A 19,367-nucleotide genomic window follows, 5' to 3' on the forward strand; every position below is an offset into this window, starting at 1 on the left:
ACGTCTGGTTAGATATAGACACGCAGTTTGCACCAGGTTATACAGTCTTCTACCCAAACTAGGATCTAAACGCACATCCACTAGGTTTCTCTGACACTCCCTGAGTGGTCACAGAATATAAAAGCTAATACCCAAAAAGGAGAGCTGACGCTGGCCAGGCGTTCCATTCTCTCTCTCTTTCGACACCGTCTCTACGTTGCTGACGTCGGTTCTTCCACTTCCGCGATGGTTGTTCTCTGGAGTCTTCGCTGGCACCACGACCGAGATTCTCCACTCTTATACTGAATCTTATATCTTCAAGCTGTGCTGTCTCTCTCCCGTCGATTTAGGCTTGCTTGCCTAGTCTGTGGCATCTTCTCATTGGCTCTGTCCCAAGGACTTAGGTAGCATTACCTCATTACTCCTTTTCTAAATAAGGACTTGTGTCTTATCATATTCCCTTCGTTTTTCAAGAAACTCAGCTACTTCAAACCGGATCCCAGCCAGCTCAGGCCAGTGACTGGACTTAGGTTACTTCAGGTCAAAAGTTGATTTGCCTGTGTCAGCAGTTCGGCTGCAGCCCCTGGACAACACATGGCTTTCCCCTTTCCCTCAGCCCATTGACCCCAAATATCTGGCGCAGGCGCAATGGCCTGAGTGGCCACCTCTTATTCACACTCACTATATGATTATCTGAATATAAAAAGCTGGAAACAATATATTGAAGGTCATATGTTTTATATTAATTCATGGGATGTGGGCTTCGCTGGCTGGGCTGGCATTTATTACCCATCCCGTTTTGCCCTTGAGAAGGTGATGGTGGGCTGACATCTTGAACTGCTGAGGTCCATGTAGGTACACCCAAAGTGCTGTTAGGAAGGAAGTTCCAGGGTTTCGACCCAGTGATAGTGAAGGAACGGCCGATATATTTCCAAGTCAGAATGCTGAGTGACTCGGTGGGGAGCTTAGTTGCAGATTTTCCGATGAAAAGGACACCCTGCAGTAATCCACCATGTTTATTTGAACAGCATCGTCCTCCCTGTGACATGAACCACCGAGAAGAACAAAACTCTCAGCATAGCGGAGACAGCAAATAGACAGTTCATCATTATCTGGACAGGAATCGACTTCCACTCTTAACTGGTTTAAACGATGGAATTCCGTCATCATTATTAACAATATTAACAATAATAGTGAAGCTTCATTCCTTCGAGCTTGCATTAGGTACAGGTTACACCAAATTATTATTTGAGTGTCTCTGATTGTTTCCTGCTTTGTTTTACCAGTTAATAGCTGGTCGGAATTTAAGGTGCTCAGTTTACCACTCATTCCGTCCATATTGGCCTTACTTGAGGTGATAAACAGCATCTATGTGACCTTTCTGCTCGAACTGAATGTCTGTCTCTAACATATTGCGGCCATTCATTACCAGATGCTCATTCACGATCACATTGTTAAGTCATTCTAAATTCCAGCGAGTCTAGATCCAACCTGATCAACCCTTCCTCATTGGAAAATCCCCTCAATCGAGGAAATATCACAGTCACCTTTCTGGGGAACTATCTCCAATGCAAGTACATCCATCCTCCAGTAAGCAGATCAAATCAACACCCATTATTCTAGGTGTGGTCTCGCCAATGTCCTGTACAGTTGCAGCACAACCTCTCTACTTTTCTATTCCACTCCCCTTGTGAAATAGACCAACATTCCACATACTTTCCTAGTTATTTGCTGCAACGGCATGCTAACTTTTTTTCAATGATTCTTATACAGTGGCACCCATATCCGTCTGCACTGCAGCATTCTGCAGTGTCATCTTAACTTTTTTCTGTAATTCATGTAAAAAGATCCCTCTGCAGCACAGGATTCTGCAGTCTTTCTCTATTTAAATAATATTCCTGTCTCCAATGCTTCCTGCAGAATTTGGCAACCTCACATTTTCCTGGATTATACTACATCTGCCATTGTATCCCCAATCACTTAAACATCCAAATATCTTTGCAGACTGCCTGTATCCAGCTTACAACCTGCTCTGCTTCCTATCTTTGTATTGTCAGCAAATGTTGTGACAATACAGTGGATACCATCATCCACATCATTAACATCGATCGTCAATAGTTGAGGCCCCAGCTCTGAGCTCTGTATCTGTCCACTAGGTATAGTCTGCCAACCTCAAAATGACCCATTTATCCGGAATCTCTGTTTCCTGTTAGTTAGCCAGTCCTCAATCCATGCTAACATATTAACCCTAATAATATATACCCTTAACTTGTGTCGTGACATTTTTCCTGGCACCTTATAAAATGTATTTTGGAATACAACTGGTTCCCGTTTATCATCCCTGATTATTACACCCTCAATGAGCTCAAGAAAATTGTCAGACACGATTTCCTTAAAAACTAAGTTGACTCTGCCTGATTCTCTTACGATTACATTGATTATATCTGAAATTGTTGAACTCAATGTTGAGTCCAGAAGGCTGTAATGTGTTTGATCAGAAGATGAGGTGCTGTTCCTCGAGCACACGTCGAGAGTCATTGGAAAACAAGAGGAGACCGAATACGGAAAGATCAGTGGGAGGGTACGGTTTGGATTAAAATTAAAGGTCATCAGAAGCTCAGAGTCATGTTTGTAGAGTAAATGGAGGTGCCCCACAAAGCCAGTCACTCACTCTACCCAATGTATAACAGACCACACGGTGAACAATGTATATATTATACTAAATGAAAAAAAGAATTGCAAATGCATCACGATTTCACTGGGACGTTGTTAAGGGTCTTGAACAGTGAAGAGAGAAAATGCAACCTTCCATATGAGCACATCTGAGATTTCTACTCTTTTCATCAACTAATGATCTCCCCCCTTCTGAGGTTTACAAGGCCTCAACTGCACTTGCCCCGTGTTTGATTTCAAGAAGAGTACGGAGTTACAAGTCTGTTGATGACCCTGAAGCCATTGTCGATTGTTCTAAAAACCCACCTGTTTCACTAATGTCCTTTAGGGAAGAAAATCTGTCACGCCTAAGTGACTACAGACCCACAACAATGTGGTTCACTCTTAAGCTGCCCTCTGTAACAGCCTAGCAAGCCATTCAGTTGTATAAAACCGCTACAAAGTTATAAAAAAGGAAAGAAACCTGATGGACCATCTGATATCGACCTCGGTACTGGAAATGAGAACGGCAATTTCAGCCCTGTCGGCCCTGCAAAGTCCTCCTTACTAACATCTGGAGGCTAGTGACAAAATTTGGAGAGCTGTCTCAGGTACTAGTCAAGCAACCACCTGACAGTAAACCTCACGGTATCATACCTTACAGATAATGTCCCAGACAACTTCTCCTTCCCTGAAGATCATCACATCAGTCACGGAGCATTTATGGCACCATCAAAAACATACTATCCTGCCCTCCCCATTCACCAGACTGAAGAGACAATCCCATCCGCAACCGCTGCTCCACCGCCAATATCCCCTCCCCTTTTGATGCAAATGCAGGAGATACAACACCTGATTTCTACCTCCTCAATATCCTAGCACTCCTTCCAAGCGATACAGCTGAATTTGCAGGCGGTGGTGTTCCCAAACATCTGCCCTTGTCCTTTCGATGGTAGAAGTCGGGCGTTTGAAATGAGCTGTATAAGGAAAGCTAAGGTGAGGAGTGGGATTCAAAACCACTTCACCAGAAGCGACTGCGACCTGAACAGAGCGTCTGAAACCGCTCGGCCATCCTAACACACCATGGGAGCTTCCATGGGACACTATCCATTGCGGTCAACACAAATTGTTTTGAATTCTATTTTCACATTCATTGCATTTGAAACTCGATGTGATTTTCCTTTTTTCAGCACCTGTCAGGTTCCTGAATCTGAGACCCATCCTTCCCCAAGCCGCCGGGGGGTGAGGAGCTTTTCAGTGCTGCATTGCTCTGTTTGCTCAAATCAGCAAAGACCCAATTCCCGCCCGACCTGTTCCTCACACGAAGGTGATGAGAGTGTAGGATCTGAGCGACATGAAGTGTCCAATTGGAGAGTTACATCCTGGCGACAGGAATATCTCTCCACAGCTGCTTTCGGACCTGCTGAATATTCCCCGCATTTCCTGTTTCTGATTTGTTCTTCGTTACAGGAGTTATTTATTTTTACTGACAAGTCGGCTTTTCTGTGATCTTCTCACAGGCGAGTTCGCAATTCACATGCTTTAAATTCGTCCTTTTTCACACACATCATCCTCCGAAATGTCTTTCAAACCCTCCCTCCCCCGCACCACCAACCCACACACCACCACCCCCACCCCCACCCCCCACCGCCCACTAACACGTCAGGTAGTCTCAGCGTTTCTTAGGACTTCGCAAAGACAAGGGGATCACAGAGTCTGACAGAGAATATAAGGGTTTAATCCACACCCACACACAGTAGCTCTCAGTGATAATGAGTAGATTACACAGTCACAGGCTCACACACACACTCACGCACACAGATATGTACAGAAACACAAACGCAGAGCCATTGGGAGATTCAGAATGAAGAGATTCAGAAACTCGCTTACAATACCAAACGCAGAATAAATGCCACACTCATTTACAGTACCGGGAGCTGACTGTCGGAACAAAATCAATTGTGCTCGGAAAGTTCCATTCATAGACTCAACAAGTGACCCAAACCTCAGAGAGTATGAGAAAATGCTAGATACAAATGGAATATGACGATGATATATTGTATCAGAGAATGACCGATACAGAAATCTGGTTCTGTTACTGGACTAGTTATCCAGAGGCCCCCGTTAATGCTCTAAGTCCATGGGTTCAAATCCCACCACAGCGACTGGGGGAAATTGAATGTAGTTAATAAATCTGGAATATAAAGAGTGTCTTATTGATAGTGGCCATGAAACTATCATTGATGGTCAGAAAAAGCCACCTGGTTCACTAATGCCCTTTAGGGAAGGAAAGCTGCCATCCTTACCCGGTCTGGCTACGCGGGAATCTAGGCCAACAGTAAAGTGGTTGACTCTTATCTGCCCTCTGACAGCACAGTGGGTGCACGTACATCACAAGGGCTGCAGCGGTTTAAGAAGACAGCTCACCACCAATTCTGAATGGCATTGAGGGATGGGCAATAACTGCTGGCCTAGCCTGCGAGGACCACGTCCCGTGAATGAATAAAAACAAAGTCCTACGAATCAGATATATACCGTTTATGCAAACTCTCTGTTTTCTGACAACCAGCCAATCTTCTATCCATGCTTATATGTTACCCCCAACACCGTGACCACATTTTACCCTCCGCAATAGCATTTGATGAGGCTCCCTGTCAAATACCTTCTGGAAATACAGGTTCAGTAGGCCGACAAGCTCCCATTCATCCGCAGCACATGTTGTTCACTCAAAGGACTTAAATTAATTGGTTAAACATGATTCCCCTTTTAAAAAAACCATGCTGACCCTTCATGATTAACTTGAGAAAGAGTATTTGACGCCCGGGTCCATGACACTATGGGTAGGACTGAGCATCGCGCAGTATTTGTGGAGACAAGGTCACATCTTCACATCGTGTTATGTGGCACTAACACAGTGCTAAATGTGATCAATTTTGAACGGATATAAAACTCAAAACTGGTCATTCATGAGGTGCTGAGGTCCATCATTGTATTCGACCATAATTGGTAAACTCATGGTCCGGCATATCATCACTCCAACATTCCAATCAAGCAGGGGAATCAACCTCTATACCGAGGGTATGCCTAAGAATAAGAATTTACCACAGATATTCAGATACCGAATTAATCCCACTTTTCCGAATAGGCACAGAGCGATTCCCACATTGACATTCAGTACCACTGACTGACACAGAATTGATCCCACCCTCACATACAGTACCAGACATTGACCCATAAAGAAGGAATCCTGCTCTCATTAACTGTTCCAGAGACTGAAATGCAGAATGAATCCTACATTCACAAACACTACTTGTGACTGACAGATACACAACAAATCTCATTCAGGTACAGTAGCAGAGTTTGATAGATACGTCATGTATCCCACAATCACATTTACTGCCAGAGATTAAGTGATGATGATGACAGTAATCCCATTGTGGTTTGACCAGAGTTTTACACAAGAACCTGAACATCTGGGTGTTTTTTGCTTTCACGAGACGTGGGCGTCTCTGGCGAGGCTGCAGGTGTGTCCTGTTCACAAAAACTAGAGGGCAAATCAAACCCAGCCAATTACCGCCACATTAGTCTACTCCCGATAAAACAGTGATGAAAGGAGTCTTCGGCAGTGTCATCAAACAACTCCAACTCAACAATAACCTGCTCTTTGATGCTTAGTTTGGGATCCACCAGGGACATTTAGCCCCTGACTGCACTGCAGCCTTGGCCCAAATATGGACAAAAGGGCTGAACTCAACGGGCGAGATGACAGCGACTGCCCTTGACATCAAGGCAGCATCTGACAGGAAACATTATGAATCCAGGAAGGAAATATTTTCCCACAGAAAACATCCTCAGAACACAACAGAGAACATCTTCACACAACAAGACAGACCTTTACAGAACAGAGAAAACTTTTGCACAAGACGGATCATATTTACACAGCGGGGAACACATTTACACAACAGGGATACATTTTACACAAACACAGTGAAGATGTGTCAGCGGCAGGGTCACAGTTCCACGACAGAGAGAACAGTTGTACAGCAGAGAGCACAGTTACACAACAGGAAATATATTGAAAAACAGGGCCTATCTTTATGCAGCACACAATACCTGCAAAGAAATTCTTACTTGCAGCTCCATGCCGGTTGTCAATTTCCCCTGAATGAAATTGTGGGGATTTTCTCCTCGGGGAGTGAAACAGATTTCATGTTTGAGGTCAATAGCCTTTCCTCAAAACTGGGTAAAGTTAACATTTTAATACGTTTTGGGCCAGTGAAATGAAGGAGAACAGCAAAACAGATAGCCGGTGATATTTTAAAAGGAAGGAGAGTTAAAATGACAATAGAGTTTGTGCTGCATGTCTAGAGAGTGATAAATATAAGCTTCTCGTGCAGTAACAGCGCAGGATGTGGTCATTCCATCGGTCGTGCCCTTGAAAACTCTCTGGTCAATCTGGACCTCTGGAAAGTGCCCAATTGAAAGATGCGGTGCTGTTCCTCGAGAGTGTTCTGAGCTTCACTGGCACATTGCAGGAGGCCGAGGTCCGAGTGATCTGCGTAAGAGTCAGGTCGCCAGTCATTTTATTTCACCACCTTGACTCTATGAATGTGTTGGTTAGAGTTCCTGTTAATTTACTGGGCGGATTTTGTATCAATTCTGTCACAAGAAAATGCCGCTATGGAACATCTGTTCAAAGTTACTGCAACTCCTACACTTACTGCTCTAAGAAACTGCCACTGAGACACTTTGCTGCTTCACAATTTTATTCCTGCCCTGATATCCTGATTGATAATTCCCCCTGAACCGGATTGCTGAAACGCTGACTTCCTGCTCAGTACAAATACTAGAAAACAGCTCAAATATCGAAAAAATAAATCAAACTAGATTTTGCGCATCCCCCAAACAGGGAGTTGCTGTATTTGGTGGATTCGGATGAATTCAGATTCTCATGGCAGGAAGAGACTTTTTTAAAGCTTTGCGTTCATTTTCTTCATGTCTGCAATGACGGGTGTTCAGGTCTCGTTCTGAGTTCTGCTCGATAATTTCTAAAAACGGGACTAGGGCTCGTCCGGGATTTGTACCCGGGACCTCTCGCATGCTCAAACCATGAAAATCGCTAAGCGAGAATCATACCCCAAGACCAACGAGCCAGCTGACAAAGAGTGCCGGCGCAACTAAAAAATCGTTTCAACGACGCCTCGGCCGATCAAACACCCTTTCACATCGCGATTGTGGAGTCAGGTATTTTAGCAATTCCTCCGTATCTCAGGCAGTAACACAAACAGTGAAACCGAGTTCACGTTTCACATCGATTACTTTTGGTCAATCATGGAAAATGTTACTGTTGTCATAAGTTTCAATCCAGTGAAACGCAGGAAAAAAGTAAAAGCGGCAGCCTGCGATATATTGGAAATCAGTAAAGATTAAAGGAGAATAAAGTTTGTGCAGTTTGGCCAGTGAGAGGGAAAGATAAACTCTTAGATTTACAACAGCGCAGAATGAGGCCCGTCCTGTCCGTGAAAACGGATCCGACTGTGCAGCCAGATGTGCAATGTTGGAAATGTCGTTTCTGTTTTTGATCTTCACCAGAACAGGCAGTAAGATGTAACATTGATCATCATACAAACCGCGAGAGATTAAATCACAATAAAACATAGAGAGCGATAAATAACCTGAAACAACAAATCTATTGGATTGAAATGTTGAATTTCGATTGACATATCGGAAACAGCCAATTAAATTGGATCCACGTCATTTTATAGATCCGGAGGAGAAAAGAGAAACTGATGAAAAATGAAAGAAGGAAGAAAACAAATGGAAAAAAAAACTGCTGCCTTATTATCTGTTTCTTCACTCACCCTTCAATACTGGATAAAACAGAATGGAAATAACTGGGTGAATTTCACCAAACGGATCCCGACCTGAAACGTTCACTCGGTTTCTCCCTCCACAAACGCTCCCAGTTCTGCTGTGTATTTCCAGCTTTTTCTGTGTTTTCTTCAGATTTGCAGCATCTTCATTATTTCGCTTTCGGAATGGATGAGAAACCTCGCGGCAACATTCGCTCCTCTCTCATGTGCCGTGTCTCAGTCTCGGTTCAAAGTGGCCCAAAGCGACCCAAACCAGGTTACCTCCACGCTGACAGATACAATGTGGTCACGCACTGGGTCAGTGAGATAAATGGCTAGAGCGAGGCCATTTTCTTTGGGAACTGGGCTGACTGATCATTTGTCCCCTTCACTGTCAGGGCTGACGGCCTGAAGGTGCTTGGGATATGGTTCGGAGGGATCAGGGCGTGCGTTAGAAACTGGAAGGAGAGAGTGTCTATGGTGAAAAGGAAACTGGGCATGTGGGAGCGACGCTCCCTCTCCATTGCGGGTAAGAACCTGGCCATCAGGTGTGAGGCACTCTCGCTGTTGCTGTACGTGGCGCAGTTCTGGCGCATTCCACACTCCTGCGTGGTGGCGATCACTCGAGCCATCTTCCGCTTTATCTGGAGGTCAAAAATGGATCGTGTCCGCAGGGAAGCGATGTACAAGCCTCTAGATAAAGGGGGAAAAAACGTGCCCAACATCGCCCTCATACTGATGGCCACCTTTGTGTGTGGCTGCATCAAGCTGTGCGTAGACCCTCAGTACGCAAACACCAAGTGTAACTATGTGCTGAGGTTCTACCTGTCCCCGGTGTTTCGAAGGATGGGACTGGCCACGCTGCCGCGGAACGCTCCAAGTAGTTGGACCGTGCGGTACCACCTGTCCCTCGTGGAAAAATGTGTGCAGAAAAAACACCTTTGACCACAAGTCCATCAGGCAGTGGTCGGCACCTAACGTCTTAGAGGCCCTGAGGGAAAAGGAGAGGGTGGATCCTGTGGGATGGTTCCCTGAGCAGACTGTCAAAGTCATTTGGCAGAATGCCTCATCGCCAGAACTTTTCAACAAGCACCAAGACGTAGCTTGGCTGGTGGTGAGAAAGACCCTCCCTATCAGATCCTTCCTACACGCCAGGAGTCTCACCCCCTCGGCACGTTGCCCTCGAGGTGGCTGTGGAGGGGAAGAGACCGTTGTTCATCTTCTTGTAGATTGTGCCTTTGCAAAGAAGGTCTGGAGAGAAATGCAGTGGTTTCTGTCGAGGTTCATCCCGAGTGGTTCTGTGACACAGGACTCTGTGCTCTACGAGCTGTTCCCAGGGACACACACCGAGACAAACATTAGCTGCAGCTGGAGGATCATCAACTCGGTGAAAGACGCGCTTTGGTCTGCCCGAAACTTATTGGTCTTCCAGCGCAAAGAGTTCTCCCCGACCGAGTGTTGCAGACTGGCACATTCCAAGGTCCAAGACTACGTGCTGAGGGACGCACTAAAGCTTGGGGCAGCTGCCGCAAAGGCGCAATGGGGAAGGGTCGCTGTCTAAGACATTTCTGCCACAGCGCACCGAGGGACTGGGAACTGTTTAAATCCCCTCAGGCTGTACAGCTCAAAATGAATGTCTGCAAATGATTTTAATATTGTTTGCACTGATGCACCTGGTGATACATGTTGTAAAAGTTGAACCTGATTGGACCTTTGTAATGGTGTTTTTGAAATGGTTTGGAATGTGGTTAAAGATATTTTATGAATAAAGTATATCTTTGCAAAAAAAAATTAGAGCGGTTTCCGGGTCAAATGCAATCTAAAAAAAAATTAAAAGCCGTTGACCGAAGTTGTGGGGGATTTCGGCAACTTTCAATTGTGAATTTGTGCGGCGAATTACTTTATGAGAAGGGACAATTTCAAACAGCCATTCTGAAAACCTTTCTGAAAATAAAATGATTTGTTAGGAGGAAATTTTAACCAAATACTCATAGTGAGAAAGCAGATGAGCTTGCTGACCTGTTCTAAGGGGTCTTGGGGGTCTATTTGATGTGTTTAGCTCTGTATCTTCCGTCTCTGGGTATGTTACGATTCCGTGAGTTTGCAGTTCTGTGTGATTGAGAGGGAGGGAAGCAGGAAGATCTGGGTAGAACTTTTCTCTTTAAATATTTCACAGCTCCGTCGTTTACTTTTATTTTATTCGCTCATAGGATGTTGACGTCGCTGGATAGGCCAGCATTTTTTGACTATCCTGAATTGCCCTTGAGAAGGTGGTGGTGAGATGTCTTCTTAATCCGCTATTGTTATGACGCGGCAGGTGGTGTGAGTCAGGCGGGTCAAATCCACAAAGGAAACTTGATCACTCGGTCACAACGATTTGGAAATTTGTATTTTACTTCAAAATGCGTTCCCAGAACTCAGTAGTATAACATCTACTCAGACTCTAAAGGTTTTTTCAAAACTAAATTAAACATTTATGAGCCAAAGACAATATTTCAAGCACATACATGTGTCTACAAATTAATACTACAATAACTTCTAAAAACGCTAATTAATCTGGCTTCCAGTTACACCCCCGTTAAGGCAGCATTAAAAAAAAATAGATTTAAACTGATCCAGGCAAGTCAAACACAATACCCTGAACAGTAGAACTCAAAGTGGCTTTTCCCAGCTTCGGTTTCTGTAGGCAGCATCTTAATGCACAAACACTGGAGGCTTTTTACACTTCTGGTAGGTCTTGCAATGCCTCCTCTTACACATCGCTTCTATCTCCTTTAGACAAGTTTCTCCCTTTTAATGTAAATTCCATTGTTTCCATATGTCTTCGGAACTTTACATTTCTCATAATATAAATCATTGTGCGATGCTTGTACTAAAGTAACCATTGGGGGAAATAACCACACTGCAGGGCCGAGGTTCTCTGGCCAAGTGTAGCATTCTACGATCTCTTTGAAATTCAAGTTACACTGATTTATCTAAAACTGCAAATTCTCCTCACCTCACATTCTAAAATTTCAGCCATGTTTACGCAATTCACATTTCAAACAAAGTTTCCTTTTGATGAGTCAAAGCCTCCAGACCAGCTGTCTCCAACTCAGTTAAATCCCACACACACGCTCAGGAACTATCGGAACCGCAATGTTAACCTACTTTTCAAAAATAATCATAATTAAATTGTGAGAATTATTACTCTGTCATGATAGCTACATTCCACTTGTTGTATTTGCACCCACAGCGCAGTTTGGAACGGAGTTGCAGGATTTTGAGCCAGTAGCAGTGAAGGATCCACGATGCCGCGATACTGTGTGGCTTGGAGTTGAAATTGCAGACGGTGGCATTCCCATTATTCTGCTGTCCTTGATCGTCGAGTGGTAGAGCTGTGGGTTTGGAAGGTGCTGTTGAAGAAACCTTGGTGAGTTACTGCCGTGCCTCTTGTACACATTGCTGCCACTGTACATCAGTGGTGGAGGGAGTACATGTATATTGTGGTGAATGGGGTGCCAATCAAGCGGGCTGCTTTGCGCTGGGCAGTGTCGAGTTTCCTGAGTGCTGTTGGCGCTGCACTTATCCAGGCAAGTTGAGACCATTCCATCGCACTCCCGATCTGTGCCTTCGGGCGTCAGGAGGTGAATTACTCTCAACAGAAATCGCAGCCTTTCACCTCTGCTCTTGCAACCTCAGTATTAAAATAGATGGTGCAGTTCGATTCCTGGACAATGGTAACCCCCGGTATGTTGATGGTGGGAGATTCTGCTGCAGAAATGCCATTGAATGTCAAGGACTGACGTTTAGATTACTTATTGCTGTGGGTGGCCATTTCCTATCACTTAGTGGGGCAAATGTTACCTTACATTTATCAGCCCAAGCTTGAATATTGTTTAGGTATTATTCTGTATGGCCTGGACTGCTCCACCATCTGAAGCGTGAATGGTTCTGAACATTGCATTACATATACTAACATCTCCACTTCTAACTTTATGAAGGACGGGAGTTCATTGATAAAGCAAATGAAAATGGTTGAAGCAAGGAAATTCCCCTGGGGAACTCCCGCAGCGATGTCCTGCAATTGAGCTGAGTGTCCTCCAACAACCACAACAATCTTCCTTTGTTTCAGGCCTAACTCCATCTCATGGAGAGTTGGCCAGCTGATTCTCATTAGTTCCAGTTTTGCTAGAGCTCCTTGTTGCCACACTGGGTCAAGGGCAGTCACTCTCACCTCACACCTTGACTTCAGCTCTTGTGTCCTAGTGAGAGCAAATGCTGCAATGATTTCAGTAGCTGAGTGGCCCAGGCGGAACCCAAACTGAGAGTCAGTCAGCAGGTTCTTGCTGAGTTAGTGCAGTAAATGGTGATAGCAAAGACAGCGACAATTTTCATCACTTTATTGATGATGGAGAGTAAACTAATGGAGCAGTATCTGGCTGGGTTGGATTTGTCCTGCTTCTTCTGGGCAGAACATAACTAGGAATTTGTACACATTGCAGGATAGATGCCGCTCCTGTCGCTGTAATGGAACAGCTTGGCTAGGGGTGCGGCTATTCTTCATTACTGTTGCCGGAATGTTGTCACGGCCTTTGCAGTATCCAGTGTCTTCAGCCATTTCTTGATATCCCGTGGAATGAACTGAATTGCTGAATACTGGCAACTGTGAAGCTTTTCCCCAAATTTCTTCAACTGAGGGAATCGCACAGGTCGCCCTATGAATCTCACCTGCTAAACAGAATGTTTATAAGGAGCCAGTTCATTAAGCCAGACACAGATTTGGTGCTAAAGTATCCGTGACCAATCAGTGATTCACAAACAGTTTTCTGATCTGCAGTCAGATGTGCTCCGGCTATGAAAAGAGGTGATTGTTCTCCCTTCATCTGCTGTATTTGAGACAGGGTTTCCTCGATTATGATTTTAGGATACGTGTTGATTTCCAAACACCACTACCCCCTCCCCACACGACACCCCATGAGACAGCTATAAGAAGCAGCATTCCCTGTCAGTGCCCAGGTCACACTCGCTTCTGCCGCCTGCTGCCAGCGATCTCCAACAAGCACAATTGGAGAGGTCTGGTGCATTCGGGCGGCGATTATAATCTCCTTTCGGTTAAATTTACCCAGTTTTTCTTTACATTTTTGAATGCAGTATTGATTGGCGACCGGATAAATAGAAAACAAGGGAGCAGCTCCATCATTTATTTTCTTCGTTTCGACATTTTTCCCTCCGTTTCTCTTTTCCCTCCCGGATCTATAAACCAACGGGAATTCCAATTTATTTTCCTTTTCCAACGATGGTTTCTCAATTCCTAAAGAAATTCAAAATTCCATCGAATCGATTTGATATTTCTCATTTTTTCTGCGTACGTTTTGTTTTGTTGAATTCTCTCACGGTCTGGTTGATGATCAATGTTCCGTCTAACTGTCTGTTCTGGTGAAGATCAGCAGCACCATCCGCCTCGTCGGCTTGAGGCTGCACCTCGCCAATCATGTGGAATTAAATCAATTCGTAATGTCAGTTGGACAGATTATATTAGAATAGTCATGCCTTCGACAATGGCCTAATTTTTAATACGTCTGAGTGATGTTAATGTTGATGTGATCAAAAGACTGTATCTTCCGGTCATTTGGCGGTGTTTTATTTACAAAGTGGCAAAACATGTTGCACATGTTCCTGAAGCGTTTCACATCAGCCCATTCATAAAAATCCCTGATGGAAATGTAATTTGCTCACAGAAGCTACATTTTCAAATAGTAGCTTATTTAACTCCTGTATTCAAAAAGGCCGGGAGGCAGAAAGCAGGAAACAATATGCCCGTTCGCTTAACATCCACCATAGTGAATTTTTTAGAAGCTATTATTAAAGAAGTTATAACAGGGCACTTAGATAAATTCAAGGCAATCAGCAGGGTCAACATGGTTTTGGGCAAAGGGAAATCAACTTTAACCAGTTTCTTGGATTTCTTTGAAGAAGCAACAGGTGCTATGGATAAAATACATTGGATGTTCTGTACTTAGATGTAGATTTTCAGGTCGCATTCGGTTCAACTACATTGGGGAGATTAATCGCATGGTGGCCATTATTTGGAACATATTTGCTCGGTCTGCAAGCATGACCCCGCCTTCCGGTCTCTTGCCATTTCAAATCACCACCTTGCTCTCAGGCTCAACATTTCCGCTGTGGTCTGCTGCAATGGTCCAGTGAAGCCCAACGCAAATGGGAGGAACAGCATCACATCTACTGGCAAGTCAATTTACAGCCTTCTGGATTAACATTGAGTTCAAGACCATGAACAATAACACACACATCCCACCCACCCCCCCCCCCACCCCCCCACCCCCCCCAACCTACATGGTCATCTGTTACTTGTTCTTAGACTTTGCTTTCGGAGAGCGCTGACCCTTGTTCTGCAATGTGACCTTTATGCCACTATTCGCATCTCCTTTAGTCTTTATCACTACCTTTAAAACTACCTTTGCCTTATGTCCATGAAATCTTAGTCAAGTCCATGCAGAGGTCCCGACTATCCCTGACCTTCTGTTTTGCTCCACCTGCTGTACCCGCTCTCTTCCGTAGTATAAAATCCATCGCATGTCTAACTCTCTTCAGCTCTGAAGGAGATTCAAACGGAGTCGAAACGTTCACTCTGTTTCTCTCTCCACAGATGCTACCAGATCTGCTGATCTTTGGCAGAAGTTTTTATTTCGGATTTCCAGCATCTGCAAGTATTTTTCTTTCATTTTAGTGCACGATTCCTGGACTCCCAGCCATCGGAAATAGTTTCTCTCTCTGATGCTATCGCCTTAACATGACGGAAAGTTCGATCAAATTACTCGTTAAATGGAAAGAAGGACTTCCTTCAAGGAGCGGTTTAAATGTTCCATGGATTAATTTCTGGAATGAATACAACCACATATTTATACACACACGGCACACGAATCGGTTTACACAAAGAGTACGGTGGCCGCGTGGCCTAATGGGTAAGGCGTCTGACCTCGTTGTTTGCCGTGATGCCGTCAGAAAATTGCAAATTCGAGTTCCGTCGCGGTTGCTTTGTGCTGAGATCACTACATGAACTTCCTGAAAGCCTCGGTCTTTCTCGTCAGTTGAAGGTTCTGCAATTTCTTCCAAACATTTCGGAGCTCTTTCTTAGAATGCGTTTTCTTGTTATTTTGCGCAATTATTTCTCACTCACCTTTGTATTTTGTTTAGTTTCTAACAAATTCACAATATCTGATGGATCTCGGACAATTATTGGTGTTTCCAAATGGAATAAAATGTTTTGCCTCAATTGGTTTAATAAAATGGATTTCCCACCTCCCCGTGAAGCGGCTCAATCATAAGCTGAACGCGCTGCTTTGGTGAACAGCGGTGGACGGCAATATCCCTGGATTCCTCATCTTGAAGCCCAAACTCATCTGTGGACAAGGGTTTAAATCCCGCGATGGCAGCTGGTGGAATCCAAATTCAATTAGGTAATAAATATGGAATTGTGACCTCATCTTAGTAATGGCGACAATAAAACTACAGTCAATTGCTCTAAAACCCAGTCTATTTCAGCAAAGTACTTGAGAGAAAGAAGTCTTCCGCCCTTCTGTTGTCGGGCCTGCATGTGACTTCCCATCCAAATCAATATCATTGTCTCTTAACAGCTCTCTAAAGCAGCTGAGAAAGCCACACAGTTCAAGGGAAAATAGGGAAGGGAACAAAATGCTGCCCACATCTCATCAAAAGAATAATAATTAAGAAAAAAATGACAACTTTGGCCTTTTATCTCTTATAACACCAAATGTCACGATCCCAGTTGATGTCACTGCTGGGTACCTGTTCACTTGCCGCATTGCTCAAGGAGTAAGGCCTCTGACTTCTGTGCTTGTAATTATGCTATCAAAAGATTGTAGGTTCGAGTCCTGTCGCTGTCGATTTATGTAGAAACTAAGTGAGACATCCAGAGCATCGTGGTCTTACTCGTCAGTTGGGTGTTAAGCTTTTCCTTCCAAACATTTCAAAACTCTTTCTCAGTGCGGAACCTTTTTTAATACATTCTAACTTTTCCTTTGCTTAGAAACGTGGAGGATGGTTTCTGACCAGAATGACAGGAGTCCGCTGAACTTTTAACAAAATAATAAAACATCTATTAATCAAGAAAAGAAGGAGTACATTACACTGCTCCTTCACCCAAACTCTATCTTTACCGGTATACTCAAGCCTATGAAGATAACATCAGTTACAAAAAAATATTTTGTACTCTAACGTTCACAGCCACTATACAGACCATTCATCTTAATGGGTGAGCTGCAGTCGGACACACCAATCTCCGAAGTCAAGTTTCTAGGGAATGCTCATTAACCCCCCAGATGCTCAAAAACCAACCGGTCTCACTGAAACTCTGTCTTTCTCGCAAGTGTTTCCAATCCTCCCATTTGAAGAACTCGCTTTAGAATTCTTCCCCAAACCGTGCTTTCGCTCAGATGTCATCAACAAGGATCCACCTCCAGAGTTTCAATATCTCTTTTCAAGGTTATTGTATCCTGGATCTCTCCATACATTCAAGCTTCGCCTTCAACCCTTGACCACCGTCCAAGGGCCCAAACCCTCCTTTCAAGTGAAGCAGCATTTCACTTGCACTTCCCTCAATTTAGTCTATGGCATTTGCTGCTCCCAATGCGGTCTCGTTGACATTGGAGACCAAACGCAGACTGGGTGACCACTTTGCGGAACACCTTCCGTCTGTCCACAAGCATGACTCAGACCTCCCTGTCACTTGCCATTTCAACACATCACCCTGTTCTCATGCCCACATGCCCATCCTTGGCCTGCTGCAATGTTCCAGTGATGCTCAACGCAAACTGGAGGAACAGCACCTCATTTTCTGATTGGGTACTCCACAGGCTGCTGGGCTTAACATTGAGTTCAACAACTTCAGATCATGAACTCTCTCCTTCATCCCCACCCCCTTTTCGATCTCTTTTTTTTCTAATAATAATAATTATATCTTTTTTAATGTATTTTTCTTTTCCCACCTATTTCTATTATTTTCTTTTAAATTTATTTCCATCCATTTTTCTTTCCTCACCTTTTAGCCTATTTCGATCTCTTCCCCACACCCCGCCCCCAGTAGGGCCATTTGTCACTTGCTTATCCTGCTTTCAACCCTTAATGTCACCATTAGCACATCCTTTAGCTAATATCACCACCATCAACACCCCTTTGTCCTTTTCTCTTTGACATCTTTGGCAATCTCTCCTTTGTCTTCACTTGTCACTGGTCCTCTATCCGGCTCTGCCTGTCCCACCCCCCTTAATCAGCTTCATTTCACCTCATTTCTATTTCTCTTCAGTTCTGCTGAAGTCTTACAGACTCAAAACATTAAGTCTGTCTTCCAATCCACAGTGGCTATCAGACCTGCTGAGTTTTACCAGCTAGTTTTGTTTTTGTATCAGATGGTTTTGTGTCTGGTGAGAGCCTTCGAAGTCTGGGAGAACCGAAAGACTGAGGGTTCCAAATGCAAAAATCACCAAATTGAGTGAACAGGGTACATTTTTTCAAGGTGAAATCAATCCGAATAAATCATTTATACTTTACATCGACAGCAATCTGCCTGTTAATTCATATGTAATTGATGTTGGTTTTGGTTTGTTTGTTAAAACAAAGTAAGACGTAAAAACATCAGAAGCAAAATCTTGTCCATTGGTTTTTCGTTCAGGTCATTGGGTAAATTTGATTCTATTGGTCTATTGGTCTCCACGGAGACCTGAACAAAGGTCACGTTGCGTCCTGGGCTTTATAAATAGAAGCATCGAGCACAAAAGCAAGACAGCAATGGAGAATCGTTATAAACACTGAAATCAAAAGAGAAAATGTTAGAAAAACTCAGCAGGTCAGGCAGCATCTGTGGAGAGAGAAACAGAGTTATCGTTTGGAGCCTATTATGACTCTTTGCCGGATACTAGCTTTCCCTCTCCACAGATGCTGCCAGACTGGCTGAGTTTTTCCATTCCCTGTTTTCATTTCAGGTTTCTAGCATCCGAGGTACTTCCTTTTAATCCATTCATGGATGTGGGCGTCACTGGCTAGGCCTGCATTTATCGCCCATCCCTAATTGCCCTTGAGATGGAGGTTATGAGTTGTCTTTTTGAACCGCTGCAGCTTTATAAAATAATGGTTGGGCCAGGAGCAGGGCATTGTGTCCAACAATGATCATCACACTTTAAAAAGATGTGGCGACATTAGAGAGTGCGCAGGAAACATTGGGAAAAAATGATATCCCTGAGAAACTTCAGTTACCCATGATCACTGCCGTATGCTCGACACGTTTATCTCTAAATCCCTGATTAATGCCATCCCCTACTTTATCAATACTGCTTGGAGTCCTATATACATCTCCCACTAATGTTTTCCGCCATTTGTTGCTTCTTAGCTCTACACGGATTGATTCTACATCTAGGTTTTATGAACCAATATCCTCTCACAATATTGCACTGATTTCATCGTTAAAGAAAAATGCCATGCCACCTCCTTTTCCTTTTTGCCTGTCTTCCCTAAATATTGAAAACCATTGGATATTCAGTTCCCAGAATTGGTCACCCTACATCCATGTCTCTATTCTTGTAATCATGTTGTGCCCGTTTACATCTATTTGCAGTGTCAATTCGCCCACCTTATTCCCAATGCTCCGTGCATTCAGATACAGTGCATTTAGACTTCTCTTTTTACAAATATTTATTTGTACAATGGCCGTATTTGCTGCTAGCCCCCGTTTCCTCTGTCTTCCACTTCTGTTTTTTTTTTTGTTTTTCTGTCTTTCATTTCTACCTTTGCTTCCGTCTCATATGTCTCTTCACTCAGGTTCCGATTCCACTGCAAGTCTAGCTTCCCCCGCAATCCTTCTGGTAAAGC

The sequence above is a fragment of the Cetorhinus maximus genome, chromosome 31 (assembly GCF_964194155.1).
Source record: "Cetorhinus maximus chromosome 31, sCetMax3.hap1.1, whole genome shotgun sequence".
Lineage (NCBI taxonomy): Eukaryota > Metazoa > Chordata > Chondrichthyes > Lamniformes > Cetorhinidae > Cetorhinus > Cetorhinus maximus.